This window comes from Apaloderma vittatum, unplaced genomic scaffold (genome assembly GCF_000703405.1).
Source record: "Apaloderma vittatum isolate BGI_N311 unplaced genomic scaffold, ASM70340v1 scaffold2709, whole genome shotgun sequence".
NCBI classification, from domain to species: Eukaryota; Metazoa; Chordata; class Aves; order Trogoniformes; family Trogonidae; genus Apaloderma; species Apaloderma vittatum.
In genome coordinates, this window is record NW_009733337.1 from 58,293 (window position 1) to 73,702 (window position 15,410).

The following is a 15,410-nucleotide window of genomic DNA, read 5'->3' on the forward strand; positions in this document are numbered from 1 at the left end:
ACCGTTTATCCCTTTTCAAAGAAGGAAGGCCATGTAAAGACTATCTAGCTAGATCATGAAATTTAAGAATAAAATAAACCTAAGAATAGACCATCAAGCAGTCTTCTCATTAGCACTTCAAATTTGTATGTTCATAACCAACAATCCCTATGGACCTGTCAAGGACAAACTGTAATTAATTCACTTTATCTTCCATCTCTGACTGGCTAAGAGGTCTTGCAGACAAGGAAAAAGCAGTAGATATCATCTCTTTGCATCTTAGCAGGCCTTTTGACATTATGAGATTCTCACAAAAGAGCTAGAAAAACCTGATTTGGTTGAAAGTACAGGAAGGTTAGCTGTACTGAAAGAACAACTGTCAACAATTCACCACCAATGCAGAAGATACATTGATTAGAACTTTCCAGTATCATTGAAAGACTTGGTATTTCAAATCACTTGTGACTTGTACCTTTCTTTAATTTCCAGACAAGGCCAAACTGTAAGCACTTGAGAAGATAAGATTAAAACGATTTTGATGGTCTATGGCAGAATTCAGACAAGAGAGCACAATTCAGTACTAAGAAGCTGCAACGAACTGCAGCAGAACAAGACGAAAAATAACTGAGTAGGTAACAGTTTATTAGAAAGGAGTCTCGGTAAGGTAATCAATAAATTGAACATGACTCAGTGCCATCCCACATGCTTATCTTTGTGGCTACATGGTGGTGGGCAGTGCTGCAGAAACCTGGATATCAGACACACAAGCCATCCTCCAACTCACTCTCCTCAGGGCCTCTACAGAAAGGGTTCAAAATAATTATAAAACACACCAGGAAAAGCCCTGGCAAGAATCCTGCTACAAAATAGAGGGTGATCAGACATCTGGAAAGTGTGACTGGGGTTGCTTAGCAAAGAGAAGGTGGAGGGAGATGCTCTCAGTCTTTTATGTGCAGAAAGTCAAGGAAAAGAAGGAGGCAATAGACTTCTCCAGATCTGCTGGGAGATTAATCAAGTAGCAGATTTAACTTATAGCAAAAGGAAATTTAGGTTAAGGATCTTGCTGAAAAATAAGAACAATCAAATGGCAGAAAAGACTGTCCAGAGGGTGTTAGAGATCTTCATTACTGCATTTTTTCATAGAACAGTTAAGTAGCTTTATTTTGGGAATACTGTAGCCATAGATGGTCTTGGTTTTGAAGACAGATCAGGTAACTGTCAAGATTCAAAGTTACATTCAATAAACCCTTTTGACATTTAACATTATGTATAACTTTAGATTGCAGTCCAGTTCTTGCTTTTTTCTCCTTTGTGGAAAGCTAGAGGATGTATGGCAGTAATAAATATCTTGCCTAAGAATAGTACTCAAAATAACCAAGCAATCAGAAACTATAAATGTATATAGCATTGCTATTTTAAAGGCGTACAAGTTTAATCTTTTGTACAGATACAGTCAGGAAGATTCATAAAATACTGACCTAGGCACTCTACTTTCTTCATATGGGTATGTCCATATTCAGATTCTGTGTTTGTCAGCATTGCCTTTAAGCTTCTATATAAGACACAGATTTTGTTTGCTTGATCTTAAGTCTGCTGTGGTCAGTAGGAATCTCTCTAATACTCTTTAGTGCATCACTTTTCTGTTCTATGAGGTTGTTCTCTTGAGATCCTCATAATGATTTCTGAGCACCTCCCAACTGTGCTGTCAGCAGTGCAGGCGAAATACATCATGTGTTTATATGCTCACTCTCTTTCTCCAAGAAGAAATGTATGCATAGTTGGGTGTATTACAATTGTTAGAATTTTTCTTTTGTTTTGAAAGCAATACAGCCATTGAATTTAAAAAAAAAAATTCTTTAATACATAAACGTAATGTGCCTAAAAACTTACTGATGCAGCATCTTCCAAGGACACATAGTCAAGGACAAGAGCATAAAGTGATTCCCTTTTGATATATGTACTTGGTATGGGAGTTGAAATCTCTGTTCTAAGTAAAGCAAAGGAGATTTTTCTGCTGTCTTCACAAGGCCAAGATTTCCTTCAAGATGTTTATGTTTCTTCAGCAACAAATAATGTAATGACTAATTCACAATGCTTAGAAAGCATTTTCATTATGCCAAGATTCAGTAAGCAACTAAGCCCTATACCTTCTCAATGAGACATGTTGTCCTTCCATGGATGGAGAAATAGAAATATGTTTATGAACATGCAGCAAGGTGATGTTCATCACTAAGAGTAAAATGCAAGATTTTGCACTGTCAAATCAGAATGGTGACCACTGGGTCCTGCTGCTGGTTACGGCCATATCGCTGCCCAAAGTTGTAGGAAAGGAGCCCTGGGGGCACAAACATGCCCTGCTGGCCCTGCCCTACCTTGTGCCTCCCCACACCCCTGCCCATGGCTCAGGACCCTGTATCAACTCACTCTGGGGTCATCAGTCGCTGTGCCAGTGGCACCACAGGAGTGCCAGTCTCCAGCCAAGCCTCCTGGGTGGACCCCCTGAACGCATGTTGTAACTTGTCTCCAGTTGTGCGCCTGGCATCATGCCCTTTTGCTCCTGGTTGGGCCTCCTCCATGGCCCCTGGCCCTAGTTCATCCCCTGCCATGTTGGAGGCTGCTGATGGACATCCTGTACCCCTCTGCAGGATGTTGCCCAGAGTGCTCTAAAAAGAGAATGGACAAAAATCCCACAGAAAGTCCTAGAAATGCCCAACTATCCTCTTAGTCTGAAAGAAAAATAAAATAACAATTTCTAAAATCCCAAAATCCTGCCTCTCTGGCAGCCAGGTGGAATACAACCACCTTCTCATCAATGTAGAGGAGAAAAATATTTCTGCTTTTTAGAGTCCACAGAATGTATAATGACAAGGTAAAACCCAGAAATTGTATGGAGGAGTTAGCTAGTCCAAATATTGAAGCATTACTTGGATTTCCTGCTCTGGCCTTACAAACCACAATTTCAACTCTGAGTAGAAGACATTTTGAACCGCAACAACTGTGCTGCAACAAGTCGTCACATGATGAGGCTATGACTGGCACTGGCAGCCACTGCTGCTGCTTCCATCTGTACCGTGACAAAGAACCAACAGCTTACACATGATGTGAGGCAGCTCTGCTAGAGGGAACATGCAGTTTTTAGGATGCAAGGCAGCAACCTCATGTCTTCCACAGACAGCATCCAGCATCTAGAAACCATCTAATGCACTAACATTTCAGACCTCTGCCACCAGTGGGTGTGTTGCCTTCTTGCCAGCATTGTTTGTTCCAGAGATCAGCAGTGAGCTGTGGTGACCCACAGAGATAAAATGCAGGAGAGCGAAGCTGTCAGGAAACGCTGTATCAGCAGGTGATGAGAAAGTGAGTACCGCTGTAATTTAAGACCTTTCACAGAAGTGCAGCTGCATGGTATATGCCTCAGCTTATCTAAAATAAAATTAGTTCTAGCAGCTCCTAAGAGTATGCCATTAACACAGATCTTTTGCTGATTCCTAACTCAAGCGGACAGAGAAGTGCTCAAGCCAAAAACTTATACAGATGTCTGTAAATACTGAAAGAATTATCAGGAGTTATGGTGGCTTAATTTTTCCCTGTCTTCCTCCAGCTTACAGTCAAGATTGCTCTGATAAAGGAGTTTAAAAGAGGAAATATTAAGCTTATTTTAACTTGATACAGTGCATTAAAAATGCACCAGTATTTCTATTGAAGCCCACAAGGTCCCTTCTACAAATTTTCTGCTACAATTCTCCCAAGACTTCCTAATGCAGTGAAGAGAGCTCCTTGTATTTGTAGGAATAAGGAAGGAAAAAATCCCTTGCTTTGCAATATTGGTGGTTCAATTTATAACTGAATCCATACATGTAACAGTCTGGGTGCTGACAATGCAGTGGAAGGTGTATGTACACTTTTAATTTTTGATCTATTTTCAGCCTCACTGAACTCAAGTGAGTTAAGCTCACTTAAGCACAATCCTTAAATCTCTGAATTGGTGGAGAACTAACTCATTGCCTGTACTCTCTGTCAGGGGCCCTTTACAGTTCCAGAGACCTGGTTTAATGACAGTGAACTGCCAGAAATATGTAGGTATTGAAAAAAAAAAACAACCGATAGACAATGGGAGAAAATGGAAAACTGCAAAGATAAAGTCTGGTTTTATGATGTAGAAAATAATGAAAAAGTAGATTTGATGAAAGAACAGTCATTCTGGACTCACCCCCCAACCTCATGTAATCTGTGTTAGGAAATTATAATACTGTGATTGATATGGGTAGCTAGTTACCAAAAACATCACCGTAGTAACTACAGATTACATGAGGTTGGGAGGTGAATCCAGAATGACTGTGCTATAGTCTCATACCTGACACAGTGTGAGCTACCAGATGACAGAGGAGATGATGTTCTGAACAACAGTGGTTGTGACTGAGAAGCAAATAAAAGCAGATTTCTCAGAGGACTTTGAGTGGTGAGCCACCTTGGGGTATTGCTGACCAAGGCTCCTAAACCTTTTCCAAATTTTGAACTGGCAACCACAATTCTAGCATATTTTTAACTCTCCACAAAACTGGCAAGGCTTAGTTTGTTCTCTCTACAGAGATATTATTGAAGCGAATCACCAAGAACATTAATTTAACTAATAAGAATCCTAAATGCTTTTAATAAAACTGAAGAAAGTCTCAAGCAAAACCCCTATAACCTCTCCCTCTTTAAAAATCTCAAATTAAGTTTATGAGTCTGAGTGCTTGTTCTCTATAGAAACTCTAGAAATAAGTATGAAAAATGTATAAATAAGCTAAATCAACAACCTTAAGTCTCCTCGTCTGCCTGTGTCTTTCCCACTTGACATGTTCTTTGCTTTTTTCTTGCTTTTATCTTTTAGCGTAGAAGACATTAATAAAAGCAAGAACACTCTTATTCATCAAGAACCATGAAAAAGGAGACATCTCCCTTATGAGGAAAGGTGGAGGGAGTTGGGTCTCCTCAGCTTGGAGGAGGCTGAGGGGTGATGTCATTAATGTTTATAAATACGTTAAAGGTGAGTGTCAGGAGGACAGAGCCAGGCTCTTTTCAGTGATGTCCAATGACAGGACAAGGGGCAATGGGTACAAGCTGGAACATAGGAGGTTCCACAAAATCATTAGAAAAATCTTTTTCACTGTGAGGGTGACAGAGCACTGGCACAGGCTGCCCAGGAAGGTTGTGAAGTCTCCTTCTCTGGAGACATTCAAAATCTGTCTGGATGCGTTCCTGTGTGACCTACTGTAGGTGATCCTGCTCTGGCAGGGGGGCTGGACTAGATGGTCTTTTTGAGGTCCCTTCCAACCTCTAATATTCTGTGATTCTGTGAAAGAATCTCGGGTTTAGGGTTTAACTCAGTAGTTCAAGGCGGATTTGCACCACCTGGGGCACCTTTCTCAGACTTCTCTGTTAGCACTGATGATCAGTTAAGGTTTATGATCTATTCTCCCATATAGGCAGATTTTTCTGTCCATGTTCTCTTTCCCCGTTAGGCAAAGTACACACTTTTTTTGTTTTAATTCTGATAAAAGAAGAACCAAGGTGGCAATTTTAGCAATAAAGGCTTTACAGCTATATGACTGCTACAGACAGCAGGCAAACAACGTGAGAAGGAAGGACTTGCCCCCTCTGCATGCTCAAGTTTCTCTACAGATCTCATGGCAATGATTCAGTCACCTTTTCCCTCAGGGCACACAAGACCCAGGAGCTACATCTGAGCACACCTCGGTTAGTGGCTTGAACTCTAGGAAGAGCAGGAAAAACTTGGCTGTCAGAGTAGATACCTTTTTTTTTTTTTCCTGTTGTGTAAGCCTTCTGCCTCATGCTAATAAAAATGTTTCAGTTCTCCAGTGCTGGGGGACAAGCTGCAGGTGTGTTAGTGATTAAAGAATGAAATTAAAGAATGGTCCAAGGAGGGAAATCCAGCCACACTTAGTTGCCTTTTAACGCAATGAAACGTAACATTCTGAAGGCAAATGGAAAGACGGCCACTTAAAGTCAAAAGGGAACCCTTTTCACCAGTGAAACTCATTATCAAACAATATTATTAGTGAAGCCAAACACCTGGAGGAATACAGAAAAGGATGAGCTGTTATTTAGTGCTTAGTTGTATTACAAAGCATCTCAAAAACAAAATATAAGCCTTTCTGCTTCAGGTTACGTTGCAGCCTTAAAATAATAGGACAATAAAAGAAAACATTGTCCCTGCACAAGTTGTTCTTTCTTAATTCCCTGCTTCGTTTCTCAGAGCATAGGTTTCTGGTTGCTACCTGAAATATTGCACTGGAATAGGGAGAGCATTAGTCAGATCAGAAGTAGCAATTAACTTTGTGTATTCTTTAATCTGGAGAAGACAGGGTAGAGTCTGCAATTCTTATTGCTTATTTTTCCATAATACTCATGAGAACTCGAAGAATGATCCAGGCAGGCTCAGACTAGCATATTGCAGAGTGCATAGTATAGAGAGCATATAAGAGAAAGCTGCATAAAGTATTTTAATCAGACTTCATGTATAATTTTGACTTTGATTATTACAATGACACTAAGCATTGAACTTTAAAGGCTGTGCTGATTAAATTGATATAGGAAGTCCGGCATAATTTATCAGCACTTTTCTATACAAATGACTCAATACTGCCTACTGCCAGCCTTTCAACAGTCCTAAAACCCAAATCACAAGAGGTCTGTTACTAATGAAATATGATAATGACCGAATTTGTTTTTTAAAAAAAATAGGTGGACAGGCTGTGCAGGATGTACATGAGCGACTTCTGCCTCCCTAGAGACAGCGTTTAATTCGTTACATTCTTAATCCTTTCATGATTCAAGGAAATAGGATATTTGTATGAAAAATTATCAGTGGATTTTTTGTTACTTTTGCATTGTATTTAAAGAAAGTTGAATCTGTATCTGAGAAAACTCCTGAAAATGATTGCTGAGGTCTTCTGCCCAGCCCTGGGGAAATACAATCATATAGTCATGTTCAAGTTCTAGCACTGCCAGACCAATTCACAATTTCTACTAAAGCACATCTTAGTTCAGGATGCTGTGAAGAGCTAGCAAAGAATTGGTATGCATTAAAACCTTATTAGAAAAAAAGTTGTTCATCTGGTCAGTCAGGATTTGTTTGGTTTCTGCATTTGTCCTTGACTTCCAGAAATAGATTTTTGAGTCTTACAGGTGACTATGAAAGGCTGAGGGCAGACCTGCTAAAGTGTCACTGTCAACGTGAGTTGTGGCAGCTCCCATGTGTCTGAACCTTAGTATGGACTCCTGACAGAGGATGGGTCAGTCAAAGCAGCTGTAAGTCAGTACCTGGGCAGGACTGTCCATAGCAGCTGGCCCTGGCCAGCAACTGGTGGGTCTTACCCACACCTGCCTGCGATGCTGTCTGTGCTCAGACTTGCCTCTTGCCTCTTTGGATGTGAGTTGCTGCACTGATGTGAAGAGTGTGCCCCAACTTTTGACAGCAAGCCATATACGCCCAAGTAAATAATTAAAAAAACCCAACAAACCAAACAAAACAAAAAACCCACATCAAATATTTCATCAATTATTCTTATGTAGTCACCACAGGCAATATCCACAGAAGCCATGTGAGGGATCAGGGCTGTCAATAGTAAAACTGCATCCTTTCAGCACTCTGCAAGCCAAGGCAGGGATTTAGTTACACAAGGAAGAAGCAGGCACACCACAAAGGATGGCACAGCACAGATAATTACTGAGATAGTAAACAACCTGATCACAGGTATCCGATACGTCTGAGTGCAGCTGTTTCACAGTTGGGAAATTCACCTCCGCAAGGTGAAAATCGCCCACAAACCTGTGTTCCTGCCAAAAGCTTTTGTCCTGTCTGTTTTAAGTAGCTTAATATATCTCCTGACAGAGCAAGACCTTGCTTGGCACAAGCCAGCAATGAAATGAAAAGCAGCCACAGCAATTTAAAGAGCTCTTCTACGGGAGAAGACTGGGATGGCAGTAGTCAGAGCTAACTGCAGACATCTGAGAGGGAGCAGACCCAGGAGGTCCAGGTACAATGTGTTAGGCTCAAGTCCAGATTATTTCTTCAGTGATGCCTTCCTGGCAGATTCACTACCTTGGATCAACCAGCAGCACCCTGTCACACCTGCAACGAGTGTGGCTTTTCTCTTCCTGTTGTGCTGTTTGAAAATTTGGGGCCTTTGAACCTCCAGCCCAGCAGAGGAACAGCACAGAAACTCCCATGCATGCTTAAAACTTCTGGAGTTCTACAGTCAAAGCATGAACCTCACAATAAAACCAAAGAAAAAGAAAGCAATCAAGGAAATTAATTCCTGGCTATTTTGCAACATCCGTTCCATATATCCAGGAATATATAAGACTAATTGCATTTTCACTGACGTCAGTCTAATCAACGATCAGTTTATGAAGCGTAATGTGTTCTCCTCTGACTCACTAGAAGATACATATTAACCTTCACAGAACTTCTAAACACATTTTATTTGATTAATGCATTATCTCCTCTCTATAAATACATTCATGATTTTTGTATAAAAACCAAATGTAATTATAGCATACTAGACTCCTAATGTTTTGTTCTTTTTCCTTTAACAGACATTTATGTAAACTTTGCTTCTCTTACAACCAACCATCTGTTTTCTCACTGGAGGGAGACAACCGTTCCTTGTAATCCCAGTGAATTTATTAGTCAATTGAAGGCCTTGCTAAGAAAAAAAAGGTATTTTACAAAGGCTTGCATTTTCCAAATTAATAACTGTGTTGATTAGAAGAGACAACTGTGACATGATCCTGGACAACTGGTGACAATTATCAGCTTCCATCGCAATTATTCATACACTCTGTGAAAAATCCTAGTGTGGTGTTTGGGAGATATAAGAAAACTTGTACATGTAAGGGGATTAGAGCTTAAAGATGCTTTCAGAAATCCTTGTGTTGTGTTACAGACTAATAAACAGTTCACTAAGTGCATGGACTGTCCAAAAGATGCTTACAAGAAGTTTTATCCCTCCAGTGACTTAAAAAGTTTTAAAACAAAAACATTAATAAACACACTGACATATGTTAGAGTCTGGGGAGGACTGGCAAAATGATGTTTCTTCTGCTCTCTGCAACACAGCAAATGCATAAACCTGGCTATTTTCACTTGGAACAGAAAGCATGTGTAACTTGGGATATGGTGCACAGACGAATCCATCCTTTTTTCAGATAATCTTTCCAGCCTGTTCATGTATTGATTCCGTCACACAGAGGTGAGTGATTAGGGTCTTTGCAAACTGTCTTATTGACTCTGCAGTTTAAATTCCTCTCATATAGTACCTTATTTTGTAATTTAACTGAAGAGGGCTTGAATCACGAATTGGAGAAAGGAGGTGGGATAAGATCCTGCACTACAGAAACCAGCCCTGGTTTGTGCATGGTGGGGAGGAGTTCTTTGAGGAATTCTCCAGAAGCCATCCTCGAAGCAATTAGCTGTTACATTATTTAATATTGTCTCTCTAGATAACTTACAATCAGAATGTAGTTACTGAGGAGGTCCTTCATACAAGATACACTTTTTTCATGCTAATGATCAGTGCTGCTCTTTATTCTTTGCTCTACCATACCTAAAATGCATGTTTTCGGTTTCTTAAGAAAACACTATGCAGGCCTTGTGTGCATTTATTTTCCCCTGGTCTTGAATAAGATAATGAAATGGATATGGTCCAGTCTAAGAGCAAATATCTTCTATCTCTGATTCCAGTCTCAACTGTAACATGTACATCAATAATGCAAGGAAGTCTCTGAAAGCAGAATTCATATTTTTGGGTTTTTATTCATAAAGAATTCCAAGGTTTTCTCTCCATTCTCCTCAACAGCAAGCATGTGACCAGAAACCCTCCAATGACTTGGGAATGTTACTGGTTTTTTGCAAGATGTCAGTTTTCATTTTATGAAAGGAAGCACATACAACAGAAAAACTAATGATAATTTTACAGACATGGCACCTGGGACATGAACATTTAGTCACTACAGCCATTTCCATTACAAGAATTGGAAATCTCAAGTCATTTCTGGTTATATTGTGAACCTTCACCTCCCAGGGGAGAAATCTCACCTGCTGCTGACACTACATCTCCTACCAAAGGATAGGAATTAGCTATGTCTTTGGCACCACTCAGCTCTTCTCCCTGAATATACTGCCCAGGTCTGGGCCAGGGAGAGGAAGTCATACTGTGAACCCACAGAGGGCCTGATTCTGCAAGACTTCTTTTCCCAGTGCCACCAGTATTGGACTGATAGTGAAGGTGATAAAGGAAGCATTGCCTGCAGGACAACCTGACCCAACACTCCAGCTCTGTCCCACTGACGTGACACAGGAAGCAATGTCCCTGCCTGATATGAAGGGGTAGAGACTTCATTGAGCTGGGTGACATACTATTCATACAGAGACAAAGTTTGAGATCCTTTATTCTTAGCTCATTCATTCCTTACAAAAGCAAAGAAAGTTTATTTTCTCAGTAAAACACAAGACCTCATGATTATATTCACTCAAGACCCTACAGCCCAGCACTGGGATAGAAGTTTCTGATTCCCTGAAGCATCAGGCTTTCTAATGGCGCAGCTTCCCCCTTTTCTCAACTTCAGGTTTTTTTCAGTCTTCAAAATCTCTCAGTTCGCACAGTTTGAAAATAATTAATAACGTAAATCTTTTCTTATAATTTATTTTCTCTAAAAGGGCCTTTTCATTCTGTTCATTTTCCCTAGAAGGGCCTCTCCACCCTGTTCAAAGGACCTCTGCTTACAACTCCTTGCTGACATGAGCAGGCTCAGGAAGTATAAATGCTGCAGGAGTGGGGACAAGGCATCTTGAAAGTGTAGGTATATTTTGTTTATATGAGCAGTCAGTGCTAATCCCTCTGCCAAGTAAGCCAAGATTTCAATAATCTTCTAACTGGTATTTAAGCACATTGCCATACATTCATACATACAGGGGGAGTGAAAAAGATGAGGAAATGTGTGGCCCAGTTACCAAATATGTATCTTGATACTTGTTTTGACATCAGGTCAAGTGCACTGTACTGATCTCAGCAGGGTCCTCAGCCTGTAATTCAATGAGGCAAGCAAGCAGTGCTTTTCTTTTGCTTTACAGTGTAAAGAGAGTACTACCTGTAAGCTTTTCATCCATTAGGATTCAATCCTTTCATTAAAGAATGACAGGGTTGCAGACAGAAATTATGCATGCTTCCAGCTGTATATTCAGAAAAAAATCCAGAACTGAAATGTTGCAACTAATAATTCATACAGAGGTCCCACAAACAGCACCTCAGACATTGAAGACACCCTGGCAACAAACTCCAGCTCGCTCTACTTATGTCCATACTGCACGTCGTCCTTGGGAGGGAGCCGTGGAACTCAATAAACGCGCGGTTATAAATGGTTCTCAAGCCTTCCATTAGGTTTTATTTTTAGCCCTTCTCTGAGGGGGCCCCGGGGGAGTGGGGATGGAGGCGGCGTGGAGCCGCGGACAGCTCCGGCGGGGCTGGACAGCTCCCGGTGCTCCCTGCGCTCCCGGCTCTCCCGGAGGACCATGAGGAGGGACAGCCTGGGCCCAGGGCACTGCATACAGAGCTCAAAAATGAAAGTTCCTTGTTGTTCCATGTTGTTTTGGTTGGTTTGTTTATCAAAATTGATGCCTCAAAGTTTCACTTTTCCCCCCTTCCCAAAACGATGGGAAATAATTTGTTCCCGATGGTGGCAGTGGAGCCTTGAGAGTGCACGCTAACCCACTGCTGTGTGTCGGGAGAATGGGAAATCCTTTTCTGATACTGTCAACGCATCTGACGTTGTTCCTTCCTTATGTTTTAGATAAAGAACCATAGAATCGTAGAAGGGCTTGGGTTGGAAGGGACCTTAAAGATTATCTAGAAAGGAAAGTCCATTTACTCAGGAAGAAGACATGCTGTGTTTGCAAATGCTGTTGCCAACAAGGATGTTATTCTGACTCTCCAGCACTCGGTGTGTCACTTGGAACTGACAAAACTGCTGGCTTTCCCCTGGACTCTGGCACCTGGGGGAGTTCAGAACTGAAACTGGCTCATTTCAACACCGTCACCGCCTTGAACTGCATGCCAATACAACTATCTGGAATAAAACTAATCTGCTGGAAGGGACTTTCTCAGTTTCCTTTTTGTTGTTGTTAATATGACACGTGTAAGACTTTTGTGCCCCAAAATGTTTCTGCATTATTACTTGTGACCTCTGATTTCATGTTAAAATACATAGTGTAAAGTCTCTGCCAGTGGCATAAAAACCAAAGATAAATAAACAGCTGAACAAAAATGGCTCTCAGATTTTGAAATATATATTAGCCCCCAGCCAGCCATATTACTGTCATTTTAATCTTTAGCACAATGTTTGCACTCAGCATTGCAGCACCCCCTCTTAAGCTTTTCTCCTCAAGGCAGCATACTAGTTCCTAAAGTGCAGGTTATTCTGCAACTCAATTAGAAATTCTTTTAAGGAAATTTCCTCTGGCTGCTTTACAAGTTATTTTTTACACTGAAGTACCTCAGTGCTCTGCAATACTATGTATACTGTATTAAGTATACCATATTGCAATATCATACAGTGCTGTATTATATTATTCTAGATGCAGTACCTATGGCTCTACTGAAATACAATAGCTACAGAAACATTAGCTTTCTGAGATCCATTATCTTCTAAAATGGAGCAAAGTTAAATATTTATTTCCCAGCCATTGACACTTTATGAGACCATTGTAAGTGTCCATGGCTGTTGAGTGTGTGTTGGAAATACACACAGCATTTCTTCCCCTTACCTACGTCAGAAAGTGCTTTCTTCATGCAACCCTGATGACTCCACCTGCATTCAGCTCCCCACTCTCTCTACTGTTTGTAGGATCCCAAATATCCAATTAGAATGTTAAAACTAAAGAGCTAAAACATTATCCTGGAGAAATGCACTATTTTTTTCCCACATTTACTCTGACATGAAATTCCACCTCCTAAAATCATACCAATTCAAAACTGGTTCAATCTGTGAAAATGGTATTTTAAAACCTACCCAAACTTTTAAGCTACTATTTTTTCCTCTTTCAGAAGCCTCTACTACCAAATTGTTGTATTCATAGTCATAGAATTCATAAAACTTACACTTCATAGGTAATGAGATATGAAAAAGCAACAGGAAAGCTATTTATTCTGTAGGGGGATAATTTTTTCCTCAAATAATTTCCTGTAAAGTATAGTGGCAAACAGCATGGATCAGTGTGGCAAAAAAATCAAAACAGTCTTTGTTTGAAATTTGTTGGGGGTAATGGTCATAGCTCATGTGTAGTTTTGAGTAATGCAACCACCCAAAATACATGCAGAGAAACAATTTGCCCTCAGGACAGCACCAATTTTTATGTAAACCCTCAACAGCACATGGTATCAAATCATAATTATTCTTCTAAAATAAAACAATATTTTTTAATATGATTTTGTAAACCAGACCCTTCAACCAGTGTAGCTGTTTGCTCAAGGAGATACCCTGTCCTTACTTATTGCTTCCTGACTTTGTAACCTAACAAAAAAATTTAGTACTTGTCAACATGCATCTAATTTTCTATTTGTAACAGTTAACTTTAAAAATCTAAGTGTCTGCAGCAGAGGAGAAAGCGCAGAAAGAAATGTGCACATTGACATGTTATGAGTTACTGTCAGTTTGAAGTCATTCAGAAATCTGCCCTGAAAAATGAAAGCAAAAAAGCAAAATAGGTAGAGGTGTAAATCGGAAAATACCTGCTTATTAGAAAAGAAAACTTAAAAAAAGATATTGCAGAAAAGTACTATGTGATATTGGGGCATTGGTATTTAAATGTTAGTAGCACAATATGTAACAAAATCTGAAAAGCTGTCAGGCTTTTCTTTTTATCCAAGACCAGCTGATGTACTTAGTTTCCTCTTTCTCTAGGTCCACTGAACACCTAAAATATCTCTGTCTCTGTCATTGTGCAGTTAATGTGAAAAGGGTTCATTCAGGTGAAAGCAGAAAGAAATAACAAGCATCCTGGGAGAAATATTCAAAAGCTTTCAGGTCGTATTGAGACTTACTGAAACTTGATTGCAGCCAGGCAAAGAGCGGCGTCTTTGTCAATACTGTCAGTATTCCAAACGCCACAGACTGTGGATATTTCATCTAATTGTATTTCATTAAACCAGGAGTAAGAAATATTTCAACTAATGCACCATTTCCTCTGTGGTAAAATATGAATTTTTTAGGACATAGAGCATTTTATATGATTTCTAGGACATAAATGTCAACTTAGCCTTTTTATTACGCTGATTGAATTTATTTAATGAGCTGTCCTACAATAGAGGCCAGGCCTGCATTTTTCGCTTGCTTCTGAAGGGAATTTTAGTAGTTAGCAAATAAGGTCGGGTCTAATCTGTTTCTGTCTGCAATCACTTGAAAAATGATGCTTGGCAAACAGCTCTGTGTTGCCTTGCCATCAGACAGAGAATGATTTCTCACACCAAGAGATGGGGCAAACTGAGAAGCATATCCACACAACCTAAAGCATTGAACCAGCTCTTTTTATTGTCATGACATATTTGTAAACCCTGCAACCGTGGCAGAGCTGGCTCTGGGAAAGCTGCTTTTCCTGCATTGCTACCCAAGGGATTGAGAAAAGATTGTCAAAGACAGGAGAGGAACTAAGGGCTTAATGTACCTCCTCCTCCTTACTGAGCCTTTCCCCTGGTTGAATAACCCAGTCAAACAACCTCCAGGACTGATGCTAACCCAGTAAAGCTGTGCCTGGAGGGCCAATTCCTTGCTCACATCCTATAACGCTGACAGAGGAAAGAAGTCTTTCTAATATACAATAGCAGCTGCCTGAAAGGTTTCAGCTCTCTGCCACACAAACCAAGGTACTACTGACAAACAGTTATCTGGCAAGTAAGGAAGAGCAGCAACAAGAACACTTGTCTGTTACATGAAGTGGCAACCAGAGATGATAAAACAAGATTTTCTGCACAGTGTGGTCAGAGTCCGGGCAGCCTCCCTGGAGCTAAGGCAGCAATGGGTTCTCAGTGCTGCAGTCAACCCCAGCCTGAGAAACACCGAGCAGAAGTTTGGGGGAGCCAAGAAAAACCTCTTCATCTCCCAAGCAGCTTTTTGCTTGAGACCCCGTTGAGCCTCCCCGTTTCTCTCTCTCCCTTGACCCTTAAATGAGGCACACGCTTCCTCTCCTGATTTTAGGCAGAGTCTAAATCCCAGCCTCTGCCTCGCCGGGGGATAACCCGTGAGTTGGCAGCGGGGAAGCTGCCAGAACATCGCGTTGCTAATAATGTCTCCTCGGAGAATTACCTCCAAAAAAATGCCTGGGCTGTGAGGGGCAGCCTCAGCCGTGGCTATGGGCATTCCCATGCGGAGGG

General features: G+C 40.7%; 1 protein-coding gene across 1 annotated transcript in view; it reads right to left on the reverse strand.

Moving 5' to 3' along the window:
• LAPTM4B (lysosomal protein transmembrane 4 beta) overlaps positions 1–15,410 on the reverse strand; it is a 60,914-nt gene that overhangs the window by 45,259 nt on the left and 245 nt on the right. The window lies entirely within an intron of this gene.